Below are 16,968 nucleotides of genomic sequence, written 5' to 3' on the forward strand. Positions count from 1 at the left end.
CTGCTTGGTGCGACTGGTTTTACTTTGTCTTCTTGATATCTGAATTGCTCCGCTTTGCGATCTGGGGCGTAACCCGCCTACGAGGGAATCCTGTTGCTGCCAATTAGGGAGCATTGCTCTGGATGTCCACGCGTACCCCTGGGATCATCAGGCTGTAAGGAGAAGGTGGTAACGGCAGATGTTAAGTGATGTTGTGAAAACGGCCTCGCTCCCAGACGCGAGAATCTTGTGTTCATCTGGAGTGACCAATTCACGTGAGGCTTTACTTCCACAGATTCCTCCCTTACCTGCAACAACCGTTTATGTAAATGTAAAAGTCTCTTTTGAGTTTGTTGTAGCCCAGGCAGTTTAGGGAGTGCCCCAGTTCGGAGTGTCATAAAAGGATCAAAATGGGAAACACTGCAGCTCAGTTAAAATTATGTATAATACTGTCATGTAAGATGTCATCACTTCCATAATACCAATATTTATTGAGCACCTAACATGTGCCAGCATAAGAATCTATAATGTATAAGACCTGACCGGTCCCTACGTTCGAGCAGCTCACAACTTTAAAAGCAAAAATTAGACTGTCTTGCTGCCATTTTAAGAGTGTGCAAGTCCCACAGGAAGAAACAACAACAAAGACATTGTCCACTCTGAAGTAAACAAAGTAACTACTCTTTCACATCTGGCCTCCAACCAAAACCAAACCCACTGCCATAGAGTTGACTGCAACTCATAGCGATCCTATAAGCCAAAGTAGAACCCATAGAGTTTCCAAGGCTGTAAATATTTATGGGAGCCAACTGCCAACCACCTCATCTATCCTCCGGGCGTAGTGGCTGGTGGGTTCCAGCTGCAGACCTTTTTAACCAAAATGAAAGCTGAATCACTCAACCACTTCCACCAGTGCTTTCCCTATAAATTACCAATTCCTAACGAAAACCATTTTCTCTCTGACTTGTGAGTGCAGAAATTTGGAAATATGTCACCATCATTGTGGCATCTCTCTCCCCATGTGAAAGTATCATCCATGCTATAAGAGACAAATGGAAACACGGTAAATCTTTCCTTTACATTTTTCCCTTTAATACCTGTTTTGTTTCTTATTCAGTGATCCAGTTCAACTGAATTCTGCAGGGAAACATCATTTCTAAATGCTTTTGTCTCCAAGTTCACTTTTCACACCATCTAAGTGGAAGAGACAGAGAGAGCAAACCATTATGTGGTAAGAATTGTTGGGTTAGAAGGGAGACCCAGATGGTGGTTCTTAGTGAGTTAATTAACTAGATATTGGAAGCTAGGGCTAATGGAAGATTACAACAAATAATTATTGGGTGCCTCTTATACACAAAGTACAATAAGGCAGTGGTTCTCAACCCCATCCATAAGTGAAAATCACTCTAGGAGCTTTGAAAAGTCCCAAAGCCCAGGCCACACCCCAAAACTAGTCAGAGTCTCTAGGAGTGAGAGCTAGGCAACAGTATGCTTTAAAGCTCTCCAGGTGATTCCAATGTGCATCCATGATTGACAACCATTTCTGTAGTGTATGCCAAGATAAATAAGATAGTCTTCCACTAAATTGTGCACTTTAAAAGAGTGGATTTTATGGCATGTAAATTATATATCAATAAAGCGGTTATATATATATATATATATAAAGGTAGTTTTTACCTTCCCTGAATGTAAAACCTGATAAATTATGAACACAAATAATTGCAATGAAGACAGATTGTGTAAATGCAAAATTAATGAAAAGGTAGTGAATGCTATAAGAGATCAGAGGAAGGAGAAGCATTCCCAGATCTGAAATAGTGTTAGGGAGGTGTTGGTTTAGGGAGGTGTTGGTGATCAAGTCTTCTTAGGTTCTCACTGAGGACTGAGTCTGCAGGGACTAGAGCGGTTTGTGCTCCCCACTGACTCTTTGATTGTAGGATGGAGGCCTGGGCTAGTAAGCATGAAATTAAGGAGGAAAGGCTTTCTAGATAGAGAAGACTGGAGATTTTAACACATGTCTTTTTAGTAATTGATAGAATATGGATACCTGATTAATAAATTTCACTTAATAGACATTATTGCATCCACAATTGTAGAATATAGTTGACTGACCCTTGATCAACACAACTTTGAACTGCATGGGTCCACTTATGTGCAGATTTTTTTCAAGGTATGGATCTTAGAGAAATTCAGGAGTTAATAGACACCGCACTAGAGGAGTTAACAGAAGACAACTTGATGGAGGTGAGTGCTTCTGAACCAGTGCCAGACGATGAGGAAGAACACTTAAAAGAAGCAGTACCAGAAAACAAATTGACATTAGACAATCTAGCAGAAGGGTTCTGATTATTCAAGACTGCTTTTGACTTCTTTTATGACATGGGACACTTTGATATGGGCACTGAAACTAAAGAAAAGGGTAGAAGAGGGATTGATATTATATAGAAACATTTTTAGAGAAATGAAAAAGCAAAAAAGTCTGACAGAAATTATTATTTATTTCCATAATTGTACTGAGTGTGCCTGCCTGCCCTTCTATATCCTCCACCTCTGCTACCCCTGAAACAGCGAGACCAAGCCCTCCTCTTCCTCCTCCTCCTCCTCAGCCTCCTCAGCATGAAGATGAGGATGAAGACCTTCATGATGATCCACTTCCACTAAATGAGTAGTAAATAATGATCATGCCATACAACTAATACACTTATGTATCATATATATGCATTAGTGTCTTCATGTGAAAATCTAGTAACTGTAGAACAAGAGCTGTGTTAATTGGCTTTGTGTTATTGGTAAGGCTCTGGTCAACAGCAGGCAATTAGTAGTTAACTTTGTCAGAAGTTACACGTGGTTGCAGTGGACATCAAGGTCGATTGGCAATAACATACTACACAAAAACATTGTTCTACAGCATACTTTGGTGAGTAGCACATGGGAACTTAAAAGCTTGCAGGTGCCCATTTAGATGCAATGATGGGTCCCTCCTCATGAAGAGAAAAGAAGAATGAAGAAAATCGAAGATGCATGGAAATAATTCGTCCAAGGGACTGATAGATCCTCAGCCTGTTTGACCATGAGACCAGAAGAACCAGCTGGTGCCTGGCTACCACTGTCAACCATTCGGAGGGGGATTGGTGCAGGAGACCCTGGATAGAGTGGGAGAACAGTGTGGAACAAAGCTCAAAATCATCAGGAAAAAAAAAAAAAAACAGGTTTGCTGGTCTGATAGAGCCTGTTAAGAGCCTTGAGACTATTGCCCCTAGCTATTCTTCAGGTCTGGAATTGAACTCTCTCCTGTGGCTTTTAGCCAAACAATAGCCAGACATATGGGGTGAACATATATATCAGGTAGATACACTCCTTGGAGTGATCAATCATGGGAGAACAGAATGGCAGTGTTTGTATAGGGAGTCAGGTGGGAGGGGGTGGGGAGCTCATGGGACGGAAGGACACAGGGAAGCAGTAACTACAGGGAGGAAGTGGGAAGAGAGCTGTTACATTGTGGGGAATTGTAGTCAATGTCATGAGACAAAATGCGTATGAACTGCTGTATGGAAAATGAATTTGCTCTGTAAACTTTCACCTATATCACAATAAAGTTAAAAAAAAATTATACATGCAATAAAAAACAACCAAACTCACTGCCGTTGAGTCAAACTCCACTCATAGTGACCCCTATTTGGGTTTCCAAGGTGGTATCACTACGGAAGTAGATTGCCCAGTGTGATAGTTGGAGCTGTGTGTCAACTTGGCTGGACCCCAGTTCTTTGTGGTTGTTCCCATGATGGGATTGGATGACTGTGTTCTGAGTGGCCAGTCTGCCCAAGGGGAGTTTCCCTAGGGGTGTGGCCTGCTTCCAGGATATCCAGGGACATCCTGAGAAGAGAGACATTCTTCTGTGGATTGGGACCCTGGTGTGCTGCCTACAACTTTCCGTGAGTGAGCAGCCCACTGCTCGGCCTGGAGATCTTGGATTTGTCTTTCGTTGGAGTCAACAGCCAGTGTACTGCCTGCCAGCCTTGAGCTTCTTGGCCCCCTGCGGTTGCAGAAGCTAAGGCTGCCTCCAGCCCAACGTTTCCTCCAGGGACTTTGGACTTGCCGGCTTCTATACGTTTGTGAGCCATTTTCCTAAGATAAATTTCTCTCTCTATATATATGTATATAAGCTTTGCTGGTTTTTGTTTCTCTAGAGAACCCAGCCTAACACACCCAGCCTTCCTTCTGAGGAGTGGCTGGTGGGTTTGAACCGCTGGCCTTCTAGTTAGCAGTCAAATGAATTAGGCACTATGATACCAGACCTCCTATATGTGCAATAAAAAGTTAAAAAAAAAGTTACGTGGATTTTCGACTGCATGGAATGTCAGTGCCCTTAACCACTGTGTTGTTCAAGGGTCAACTGTCCATTCTTTTCAAGCACTAATTGGACATTTACAAAAGTTGACCATGTTCTGAGACAAAAAGAAATCTCAACAAATTTCAAAGGACTGTGATCTTAGTATACTTTAAAGTATAATGCATTTAAACTAGACATAATAACAAAGATAACTAGGAAACCCTCCTCAGTTTGGAAATTAAGAGATACTTTTATCCAACAAACCCCAAACAGAATAGACCCCAAAAGAAAATCACCCAGACACATCATCATCAAACTTACCAAAACCAAAGACAAAGAAAGAATTATGACAGCAGCATGGGAAAAACAAAAAGTTACCTACAAGGGGCAACCAATAAGACTAAGCTCAGATTTCTCAACAGAAACCATGCAGGCGAGAAGACAGTGGGATGGTATATTTAAAACCCTGAAAGAGGAAAATTTCCAACCAAGAATTATGTACCCAGCAAAATTGTCCCTCAAATATGATGGTGAAATTAGGACATTTCCAGATAAGCAGAAATTAAGGAAATTTGTTAAAACCAGACCAACCTTACAAGAGGTGCTAAAGGGAGCCCTTTGGACAGAGAAGCAACAGCAGCCAACAACAACTGACTATTAACACACATGATGATATAACCCAGAAACCAACACAGCAATAGAAGTATCCAAAGTAAATGAGCCTACAACATTGTAAATGGAACCAGAGACATCAATTGACAAATAAGGACAACTAAACCAAAAAGGGGGAAAAAACTGTCTTTACAAAACTTCTAGATGGTAGGGCAGTCAAGACAACTACAAGATAGAACGGACTGTTCTAAACTTGGGAAGAAAACTATAAATCACAGGATAACCTCAAAGAAAAATTATAAACCTTCACATCAAAAAAGAAGACGAGCATAAATATTCAGCAAATACTAAAACCATAGCAATGAAGGAAGCAATAACATGTTTCAGTTGCACTCATAGCAACCCTATGCACAGCAGAACGAAACAGTACCCGGTCCTGTGCCAGCCTCATGATCCTTGTTATACCTGATATCATCATTGTAGCCACTGTGTTAATGCATCTCGTTGAAGGCCTTCCCCTTCTTTGTTGACCATCCACTTTACCAAGCATGATATCCTTCTCCAGGGAATGGTTCCTCCTGACAACATGACCAAAGTAGGTGAGACAAAGTCTGGCCATTCTTGCCTCCAAGGAACATTCCAGCTATACTTCTTCCAGGACAGATCTGTTAGTCCTTTTAGCAGTCCATGGTACTCATAGCATTCTTCTCCAACACCACAACTCAAAAGCATTAACTCTTCTTAGGTCTTCCTTATTCATTGTCCAGCTGTCATGTAAGAGGTGATTGAAAATACCATGGCTTGAGTTAGGTGCACCTTAGTCTTCAGGAGAGGAGCTCTGGTGGTGTAGTGCCTAAGGCATTTGACTGCTAACCAGAAGGCTGGTGGTTCAAACCCTCGGAAGGAAGGCAGTCTACTTCCGTAGTGATATGGCCTCAGAAACCCAAGGAGGGGTTGCTATGAGTTGGATCCGACTCTACGGAAGTGAGTTTGGTTTTTGGTTTGGTTTAATCTTCAGGAGACATTGGTGCTCTTCATCACTTCAAAGAGGTCTTTTGCAGCAGATTTGCCCAGTGCTATATGTTGTCTGATGTCTTGACTGCTGCTTGCATTGGTGCTGATTGTAGAACCAAGTAATACAAAGTCCTTGACAATTTCAATCTTTTCTCCATCCATTGTGAAGCTGTTTAATGGACCAGTTGCGAGGATTTTTGTTTTGTTTATATTGAGGTGTAATCCATGCTGCAGACTGTAGTCTTTTATCTTCACCAGTAAGTGCCTCAAGTCATCCTCACTTTCAGCAGGCAAAGTTGTGTCATCTATGTAATGCAGGTTGTTAATGAGTCTTCCTCCAATTCTGATGCCATGTTCTTCATATAATCCAGCTTCTTGGATTATTTGCTCAGCATACAGATTGAATAAGTATGGTGAAAGGATACAACCCTGACACACCCCCTTCCTGATTTTAAACCATGCAGTATCCTCTTGTTCTGTTCAAACGGCAGCCTCCTGATCTACGTACAGGTCCCTCATGAGTATAATCAAGTGTTCCGGAATTCCCATTCTTCTCAACATTATCCATAATTTGTTATGATCCACAAAATTGAATGCTTTTATGTAGTCAATAAAACACAAGTAAATATCTTTCTAAGATCCATCTAACATCAGCAATGATATCCCTCATTCCACATCCTCTTCTGAATCCAGCTTGCATTTCTGGAAGTTCTCTGTCAATATACTGCTGCAACTGTTTTTGAATTATTTTTAGTAAGATTTTACTTGCGTACAATATTAATGATATTGTTTGATAATTTCCACATTCTTTGGGATCATCTTTCTTTGGAATTGGTACAAATATGGATCTTTTCCAGTCAGTTGGCCAGGTAGCTGTCTTCCAAATCTCTTGGCTTAGCCAAATCAGTGCCTCCAGCATGGCATCCATTTGTTGAAACATCTCAATGGATATTCCATCAATTCCTTGTTTTTTGCTAATTCTTTCAGTACAGCTTCAACTTCTTCTTTTAATACCATTGGTTCTATGGCACCTCCTGAAATGGATGAAGAGCTACCAGTTTTTTTTTTGGTGTAGTGACTCTGTGTATTCCTTTCATCTTCTTTTGATGTTTCCTTCATCATTCAAAATATTGCCCATAGAATCTTTCAATATTGCAACTTGAGGCTTAATTTTTTTCTTCAGCTCTTTCAGCTTGAGAAATGCTGAGAGTGTTCTTCCCTTTTGGTTTTCTAACTCCAGGTCTTTGCACATTTCATTATAATAGTTAGCTTTGTCTTCTCCAGCTGCTCTTTGAACTCTTCAGTTCAGCTCTTTTATCTTTCATCTTGTCCAAAAAATTAACCATTGAAAATCCTATGGGGCACAGTTTTGCTCTAACATACATAGAGTAATCATGAGTTAGAATTGACTAGACGGAGCTGGCTACTGGTTGTGTTGCTGTAGTAGTAGCATCAGAACTCATCTAAATTTCTGAGGAAAAATAATAATCAGTATCAGCACAAAGCTGATGCCTGTAAGGTGGAGGTCAGACACACCTCTACTTTCCATCTTCTTTACCAATTCTGACACCAGCTCCTGCCAACGGCACTTCTACTTTTCTGCTCAGTTCAATAATTCTTTGTAATGGCCACACAAAACTCACAGACCATACTGAGAGTTAAGTATTTCATTAAAGAAATAACAGGGTACATCTCAGGCTCAACAGGTTACAACTTGGGATCAGGAACAAGAAGCATGTAATCAAAGTCTGGAAGGCATCCCTGAAGTGGAGAGCATATCCGTTCCTTCTTCAGTGCAAGATAGCTCTCTGAGCAACACAGCAGGCCCTTCTCTCTGCAATGCACAACCACCCTCAGCCATGCAGATCTCTTTGCCTTCAGCCTCTCACCTTTGGTTTCTCCACTGTGAATTATGCCAGCTTATAGCTAGTCACAGGTTTCTGTTGTCACCACTGACTCTGCTGCCCAGTGCAGACTCTGCTGCAGGGCCCCCTCTGAGGCCTGTCACTGCCATCTCAGCCGCAGCTCTTTCCAGGCCTATAGATGTCTTCAGTGTTACAGCCTTTGACCCATTTTAGAACTCTTTAAAAAGGTTCCTCACCTCCTTTCTCTCTGTTTCTTTTCTCTTCTTGCCTTTTCTCCTTTCTGAAACCCCCATGGGGGTTGGCTGCTTACATAAGCAAACTCCTTGTCAATTTCAAGGTATGGTTCTCCCAGCAGGGCCTCAAATTGACCAATCCGCTATGGGTACCAGAGCCACTTCATTTGCATAGTGTATTGACCAATACCTACAAGGTGTATACCAATCACAGGGCAGGCTATAGCCCAAGGCCAGACAATAAGTATCAAATCATCAAGTTGTGTACAGTTTATCCAGGAAATGTTAATCAACCCGGACAAAAGTAACAAACACTCTGAGGGTAGAAAATCAGGGCAAAGATAACTCCTTAGGGTTTATGGCAAAAATCTGTCAAGGTGTTCTTCCATAGAACCAAGGCAAAAGTTTTGGCCATATTGAGGTTTGGGCCATCAAGTCAGATCTCACTCATAGCGAACCCTCCTTGGGTTTCCGAGATGGTATCACTACAGAAGTAGATTGCCTAACCTTCCTTCTAAGGAGTGGCTGGTGGATTTGAACTGCCAAGCTTCTGGTTAGCAGTCAAAATGCCTTAGGCACTATGCCACCAGAGCTCCCAAAAGGTCACATAAAGGAACTCATTTCATCACACTAGTACTTGCTACTTCAGGTGTGGTACATGGACCAACCAAAACCAAACCAAACTCATTGTGGTAGACCAGTAGTGTTGAAATCACAAGGGAGCTTGTTAGAAATGCAGATTTCAGGCCCCACCCCAGACCTACTAAATCAGATCTGCATTTTAATAACTTGCCCAGGTGACTTATATGCATATTAGAATTTGGGAAACTCTATTGGGGGTGAGGGGTACAGTGGGTGGGACAGGCAGGCAAACTGCCTCCATTTTCTCCTCAGCTCTTTTATATTTTAGCATCTAACCTACCACTTGACTAAATCACTCTTAATCTTATTGCCAAATCCAAAGCCCTTATCTCATTTGACCTGAAGGTGGCCTTTTACACTGTTGCACACTCTTCTTTCTTGAAGGTCAAGGCTCTCCTGATTTCCTCCTACCTCATTGGCTGCTCCTTCTCAGTCCCTCTTCTGCTTCTTTCTATGCTGCCAGTGTTTGAGTTGCTAGGACTCTGTGTTTGGCCCTCACCTCTTCTCCTCTGAACCTCTGCCTGGTTGGATACCTCTGCCTCCTAAAGCTTTGATGATCATCTCTCTGATGGTGACCCCAAGACTGTGTCTGACCCTTGAACTCTAAATTGTTACATTTAATTCATTTCTGCACATATATACTTGGATTATTTCCCAGGTAACTCAAAATTCAAGACTTCAAGATAAGCAAGAAAAAGCAGATTTTGACAGAGTTTAGAGTATAAACCTCTCATATAAAATTGAACATATCTATGTAAGTATATAGGAGCTCTGGAAGCATAGTGCCCAAAGCATTTGACTGTTAACTAGAAGGCTGGGGGTTCAAACCCACCAGCTACTCCTCAGAAAGAAGGTTGGGCAATCTATTTCCGTAGTGGTACCACCTTAGAAACCCAAGGAGGGGTCGCTATGAGTTGGCTCCAACTCGATGGCAGTGAGTTTGGTTTCATTTTTTTGCATATAAGGAATCTGGTAGTGCAGTGCTTAAGCTAGTTGGCTGCTAACTACAAAGTTGGTGGTTCAAACCCACCAGCCACTCCACAGAAGAAAGCTGAGGCAATCTACTTCCGTAAAGATTTACCACCTTGAAAACCCAATGTGAGTTGCTATGAGTTGGAATCAACTCAATGGCAGTAGGTTTGGTGTTTTTTTTTTTTTTTTTTTGGGTACATGTTTTGGTCCTTTAGTGCTGCTTTAACAGAAAATACCACAAATGGGTGGCTTTAACAAATAGGGTTTTATTCTCCTACAGTTTAGGAGGCTATAAGTCTGAGTTCAAAGTGCCAGCTCTAGGGCTTCAGCTCTGCCTTTTGCTCCTGGCTCATTGAAGCTGGAGGCTTCTATTAACTTGGGCAGCTGCTGACTGCTGAGGCTGACAAACCCAAGGTTGCAAGTAAAATGGCACAGTCCCAAGATTATCAAGCAATATGGCAGGCCACTAGTTAAAACAGTCCCAAGGTCGGCAGACAACATGGCAGGGTGCTGAATGAAGATTTGGCTACACATAGGGTCCAAGCATGCCCAAAATCTCAGAGACCTTTCTCAAAGCTGCTGCGTATGTATTGGAAGCAGACCACATTCCTAATGCAGCTACTCAGCTGCTCACAGATTCCACAATGGAGGTGATTACCAGTCTCATCATGGGGAATCACTACATCCAGCTGCCCAGCCACTCAAAACCTGGTCCAGCCAAGTTGGCACATATCCTTAGCTACCAGAGTATATAAGAATATATTTGTAGAGAATTGTGTAAAAAGATATTTAGCAAAAATTTTAATAGTATTTGTTTGTAGGAGGTGAAATTTCCAAAGATTATTCTCCCACTCTAAAGTGAGCAGAATCATTCTTGCCAGAACAAAAGACAACCACTATCTCACTTAGCCCATTATCTTTCCAAACCAGTGAACTTCTCAAGCCATAATCCTTAGGAACTCAGTCTCACCCTTTTCTCATGTCAGCTTATTTGATTTCTCCTTATTTGGGGGAGGGAATATAAACCCCAAAGTCCCAACAGGAACCAGCTCCAGTTGATTCTAGTCGATTCTGACTCACTGCGACCTTATGTGTGTCAGAGCACAACTGTGCTCCATAGAGTTTTCAATGGCTGATATTTTTGGAAGTTGATCTCCAGGCCTTCCGAGGTGCCTTAGGGTGGACTTAGACCTCCAACCTTTTCATTAGCAGCTGAGTGTGTTACCAATTTCATCACTCAGCTACTCCAAGAACCAGCTGGCACACTCAAGTCAGGATCATTTGAAGAGGCTTTACTAAAGAGGTTATTTACAAACAGGTAGGCAAGGGATTATGCAGCACCACTGGGACTCTGTTAGCACTCCTAGGCCTGTAGGAGAGAGGGCATAGAATGTTTCAGAGCTGGGGGAGTACAGGCAGGAGGGCAGTGTGGACCTCTCCACTGCTGATGTGAGCTCAGACCTCAGGGCCCAGAAAAATGGGGTCTGAATGGGCAAAAGGAAAATCTATTTCTATTTATGTATTTGTATGTGCTGTAAATATATCCATGTAGAGTAGAGCAAATGGGGCAAAGTTATGAAAACTTCCTAGCCATAATCAAACATCTTAACAGAATGAGTGACTTGGCTTGGGAGCTTAGGACCACAGTCTCAGGGGACAGTTAAGTCACTGGCATAACATAGTTCACAAAGACAATGTTCTACATTCTAGTGTGGTGAACAGTGACTAGGGTCTTAAAAGCCTGCAAGCGGCTGTCTAGATACAACAATCGGTCTTTCCTTGTCTGGAGCAAAGAACAACTAAGAAAACCAAAAGCACATGGAAACAATTAGTTCAAGGGACTAGTGGACTATGTGAACCTCAGCCTACATAAACAAGAGACCAGAAGAACTAAATGGTGCCCGGCTGCCCCTGTTGACCACTTAGAAAAGGATCAGTGCAGGAGATCCTGGTTAGAATGGGAGAAAAATGTGGAACAAAACTCAAAATCATAAAAATTTAGATTTTTTTATGATAGAGACTGGTGAAACCCTTGAGACTATGGTCCCTAGTTGTGCTTCAGGTTTAGAGTTGAACTGATACCCATGGCTTCTAGTCAAAAAATAGGCATACAAGGTGAACATTTATAGCAGGTAGGTACTCTCCTTAGAACAATAAACCATGGGAGATTGGAAGGGCAGTGTTCGCACAGGGATATAGCTCAGAGGGCAGCAATGCACAGGAAAGAAGGACACAGGGAAAAGGTAACCACAGGGAGGAAGTGGGGAGAACGCTGTTATATTATGGGGATTACAATCAATGTCATGAAACAACATGTGTATGAACTGCTGTATGGAAAATGAATTTGCTCTGTAAACTTCCACCCAAATCACAATAAAAACTAAATTTTAAAAAAGTAAATCTTAAGAAAAAAACAAATAGTGCATGTCCATCTAAAATGAAATTATTGGTTTCTTTCCGCCCAGAAGAAAGAAGAGTGAAGAAAATCAAGACTGGAAGAAACAATTAGTTCAGAGAACTAATGGCCATGTCAACTACAGCCTCTACAACTTGGAGGCCAGGAGAACTAGATGGTGCCAGGCTACCACTACTCTGATTGGGGCCACAGAAAGTCCTGGATAGAATAGGAAAAAAATGTATAACAAAACTCAAAATCATAAAATAAGATAAGACTTACGGGTCTAATAGAGACTGATGGGATCCCCAAGACTGTGGCCCTTAGACACTCTCCAAACCTGGAACTGAACCCACCCCTGGGGATCACCTTTCAGCCAAATAACAGCCCATAAAGTGAGTAATGGCATTCATGAGGAACATAGTCTTCAGAACAATTAACCACATGAGACCTGAGGGGCAGCATTTGAACCAAACTCAGAAAGCAGGAAGGGGCTGGAAAAAGGATGAACAGATATGGGGAATCCAGGGAGGAAGTGGGAAGAGTGCTGTTACATTGAGAGAATTGCAACTAATGTTACAAAATGTGTATAAATTGTTGAATGGAAAAGTAATTTGCTCTATAAACTTTCACCCAAACAACAATTAAAAAAAAGAGAGAGGAAAAATTCCAAACACATAGTGGGGAACCAGTTTCTCCTCTTCTCACATTTTCAGAGTGGGCAGGGAACTTTCAATCAACAATAGGGGAAACTATAGCAGGGATACTCCTGGCTTCTCTGTTTCCTCACTTGCCCACCCTTGGAAGAGGAAAGACTCCTAAGCTTGGCGAGTTTGAGAGGAGAAACTGGTCAGTACGGCTCAGTCTTTTCTCCCTGAGCTGTGAGGACTTACTTTACTCTCCTCTGCTATAGGGGTCTGTCCCTGGAGAGAAGACCTCTGGTTGCCCAGCTTTGCTATGAACTGGGAGGTGGAGGGTAAAGTTAGGTTAGGGGACAAATATTAGGGAGGTCACAGGTCAAACCTCATTCTCCAATTTAGCTTTGTCAGTAATAAACCTACTATTTTCATCTCCATCTATCTATCTAGTGTGCCTGTCTGAATTGGTTCCAAATTCAGGGTGGAAGACTATTTTGTTATTTATCAGCCCTCTTAAACCCGACCACCCATTAATCTCCTCACCCATCAATCTCTCAACTAGTCAATCAGCAGGTCTGGTGTGTTCCAGATCTTTCACGCTCTTAGCTCTACTGCAGGTCCTGGCTCATTCAGTTCTCTGCCATCTCTTACCCAGACAACCGACCTCCTAATCAGAGTTCCTGCTTCCAGTCTCATCCATCTCTTGCTCATTCTCCACCTTGCAGTGAGAATGATCTGTCAGGAATGAAAGATCTTCACTTCCTTGATTCAACCCTTTAATGGCCCCTTATGCCCTCAGGATAAAGCCTAGACTCCATAGTTTGATCTGGTCTCATCTTTTAGCTCCACTCACTGATTCTCCATACTAACTCACAAAAACTCACTGCCGTCGAGTGGGATCCGACTCATAGCGATCCCTTCTTGGGTTTCCGAGGTGGTATCACTACGGAAGTAGATTGTCCAACCTTCCTGGTGGGTTTGAACCACCAGCATTCTGGTTAGCAGTCAAATGCCTTAGGCACTACCTTCATGCAGAATTTCTTGTCTTTCCGCCAAAGGACCATGTTCTCTTTTGCCTCCAGGGATTTCCATATGCTGCTCCCTCTGCCCTGAGAAGTATCTCCCTCAAACTACTTCCACTCACCCCCATTTTCTTCTCATTCTTTGAGGTTTAGCCACCATCTCCTCCAGGAAATTTTGGATTCTCCAAGTCTGGATTGGGAGCCATTTACTGTTCCCTTGGTACCTCCTTTGTCACAGCACTTAACTGTTCTGTTTTGTGACTTCCTATTTTGCAAGTCCCCGTCTCCCACTAGATTGACTGTAAATTCCTCAAGGATGAGTTTTGTAACTTGCAGTGGCTTTATTCAGGCCAAGGTTTTGAACTGAATGAGTTTATTCCCACCTCACTATGCAATTTGCTGATGCTGGCTCATCTCTCTCCACTCATTTGTCAGTTTGTTGTACAGTGATGGCTTCCACGTTGCTGTTATACTGGAAGCGATGCCACCAGTATTTCAAATACTGCAGTGTCACCTATGGTGGGCAGGTTTCAGCAGAGCTTTGAGACTAAGACAGACTAGGAAGGAGAGTCTGATGATCTGCTTCAAAATAATTGTCCAGTGAAAAGTTATGAATAGCAGTGGTACCTTGTCTGATACAGAGCCTGAAAACAAGCCCCTCATATTGGAAGGCACTCAAAAAAAGACTGGGGAAGAGCTGCCTTCTCAAAGTAGAGTCGACCTCAGTGATGTGGATGGTATGAAGCTTTATTAGCTGATGTGGCACAACTCAAAATGAGAAGAAAAGATGCAAACATCTATTAATAATTGTAACATGGAATGTATGAAGTATGAATCTAGCAAAATTGGAGTCATCACAAATGAAATGAAATGTGTAAAGATCAATGTCCTAGGCATTAGTGAGCTGAAATAGACTGGTATTGGCCTTTTAATTAATTTATTTATTTTGCTGCAAAAAGAAGCTTTATTGTTTCCATTTGGTCCACACTTGGGAAAGGGGCTTCAGGATAGTGAAGATGAGGCCTCCTGGCTGAGGGAGAAGTTCAGGCAGAGGCCTGAGGCTAGTAGAGGGATGCAGAGGGCCCTTCCTAGGTTGTTGGGCTCTGGAGGCACCTAGTCGTCATGCTTGAGGGTAAGCCTCTCGAAGAAGTACTCGCCCAGCCCCACCTGGGGGGTTGGCCACCCTGTGGAGGTTGGTCAGATGGTCACCCATCTTCTTAAGGAGTTTCACTTCCTCATCCAGGAAATGGTTCTTCAACCAAGTCATAGAGATGAAGGTCTGTGTGGGTAGAAGCCACAGCATGCAGATCCAGAAAAACCTGGTTCAGGTTCTTCTCCAGGGCCAGGGCAGCTGCCACGGCATCCACGCTTCTACCCCCCTCATTTTGGGATGGCTTCTTCACGTCCTGGAAGAGGGTGCAGCTGCCCGGCTTGTTTTGCAGCTTCAAGAGATGCTCAGCATCCTCATGTTTCTCCTTCCACAGCTTGAGGAAGAAGTGTCCCATGTCTTCAAAGGGCACATCATCGTGATGGAAAAAGAAGCCCAGAGAGAGGTAGGTGTAGGAGGCCAGCAGATACAGATTGACCAGGTGGTTGATGCCAGCCTCTGCCTTGGCAGAATAATTCTGATGGATCTGGGAGCTCATAGTTGGTTGAGGATTTGGAGCTAACCACAAAATACAGTGTTAGAGGTTCCCGGAAAAGGGATGGCTAAGAAGATGGTCTGGGAGGTTGAGCCTGGACAGGAGCTTAGAGGGTGGGCCAAAGCTGAGTCCCCAGATCTTTTTCATCCAAACACTGTTGAAGCAAGAGACAGAGCCATGAGATGGCTGGGGGAGCTGATGGTATTGGCCATTATGAATCAGCCAAACATATAGTCTACTATCATGGGAATAACAAATTGAAGAGGAATGGCATCACATTAATCAAAAAGAGCATTTCAAGATATACCCTTAAGTACAGTGCTGTTCGTGATAGGCTGATATCCATGTGCTTACAAAGAAGACCAGATGATATGATTATTATTCAGATTTATGCACCAAGCACTAAAGCTACCAATGAAGAAATTGAAGATTTTTTTACCAACTTCTACACTCTGAAATTTATCAAACATGCAATCAAGATTCATTGCTAATTACTGGTGATTGGAATGCAAAAGTTGGAAACAAAGAAGAAAAGTCACCTTGGTGATAGAAAGGTGCCAGAGATCACAATGCAATTTTGTAAGACCAACTACTTATTCATTGCAAATACCTTTTTCAATAACATTAATGGCAACTATACATGTGGACCTCGCTGGATGAAATACACAGGAATCAAATAGACTACATGTGTGGAAAGAGACAATGGAGAAACTCAATAAATTAGTCAGAACAGTCAGCCAGGGGCTAACTGTGGAAAAGACTATCAATTCCTCATATGTAAGCTCAAGTTGAAGCTGAAGAAAATTGGAACAAGTCCATGAGAGCCAAAATACAACCTTGAATATATTGCACCTAAATTTAGAGACTAACTCAAGAAGAGATTTGAGGCACTGAACATTAATGACCAAAGGCCAGATGAGTTCTGGGATGATATCAAGGACATAACAAATGACAAAAGCAAAAGATCATTAAAAAAATAATAAGAAAGAAAAGAACAAAATGGTTGTCAAAAGAGACTGAAGCTTGCTCATGAACACAGAGTAACTAAAGCAAATGAAAAAAATGATGAAGTAAAAAGTTGAACAGAAGGTTACAAAGGACAAAAAGACAAAATGTAATATTAAAGTAAAAGATAAAAAATATTATAATGAAATGTGCAAAGACCTGGAGTGAGAAAACCAAAAGGAAGAACATGCTTGGAATTTCTCAAGATGAGAGAACTAAAGAAAAAATTCAAGCCTTGAGTTGCAATATTGAAGGATTCTGTGGGCAAAATATTGAATGATGGAGGAAGCATCAAAAGAATATGGAAGCTTTGGCGAGTAGTGACTGGGATCTTAAAAGCTAGCAAGCTACCATCTAGATGCAACGATGGGTCTCTTCCTCATCCAGAGCAAAGAAGAATGAAGAAAACCAAAATTCTTGGAAACAATTAGTCCTAGAGACTGGTACACCATCCGATCTGCAGCCTATACAACTATGAGACCAGAAGAACTAGTTGGTGCCCAGCTACCATTGTCATCCACTTGGAAGGGAATTTATGTAGGAGATCCTTGATAGAGAGGGAGAACAATGTGGAACAAAACTCAAAATCATTTGGAGGAAAAAAAAAAAAGGTGGGGA

The 16,968-nt window shown here is 42.1% G+C and overlaps 1 pseudogene; it reads right to left on the minus strand.

Moving 5' to 3' along the window:
- Positions 1 to 14,815: 14,815 nt before the first annotated feature.
- LOC103198227 lies at positions 14,816 to 15,348 on the minus strand (annotated as a pseudogene).
- Between the last annotated feature and the right edge of the window lie 1,620 nt (positions 15,349 to 16,968).

This window comes from Orycteropus afer, unplaced genomic scaffold (assembly GCF_000298275.1).
Source record: "Orycteropus afer afer isolate SDZICR_OR568_19922 unplaced genomic scaffold, OryAfe1.0 scaffold00088, whole genome shotgun sequence".
Lineage (NCBI taxonomy): Eukaryota > Metazoa > Chordata > Mammalia > Tubulidentata > Orycteropodidae > Orycteropus > Orycteropus afer.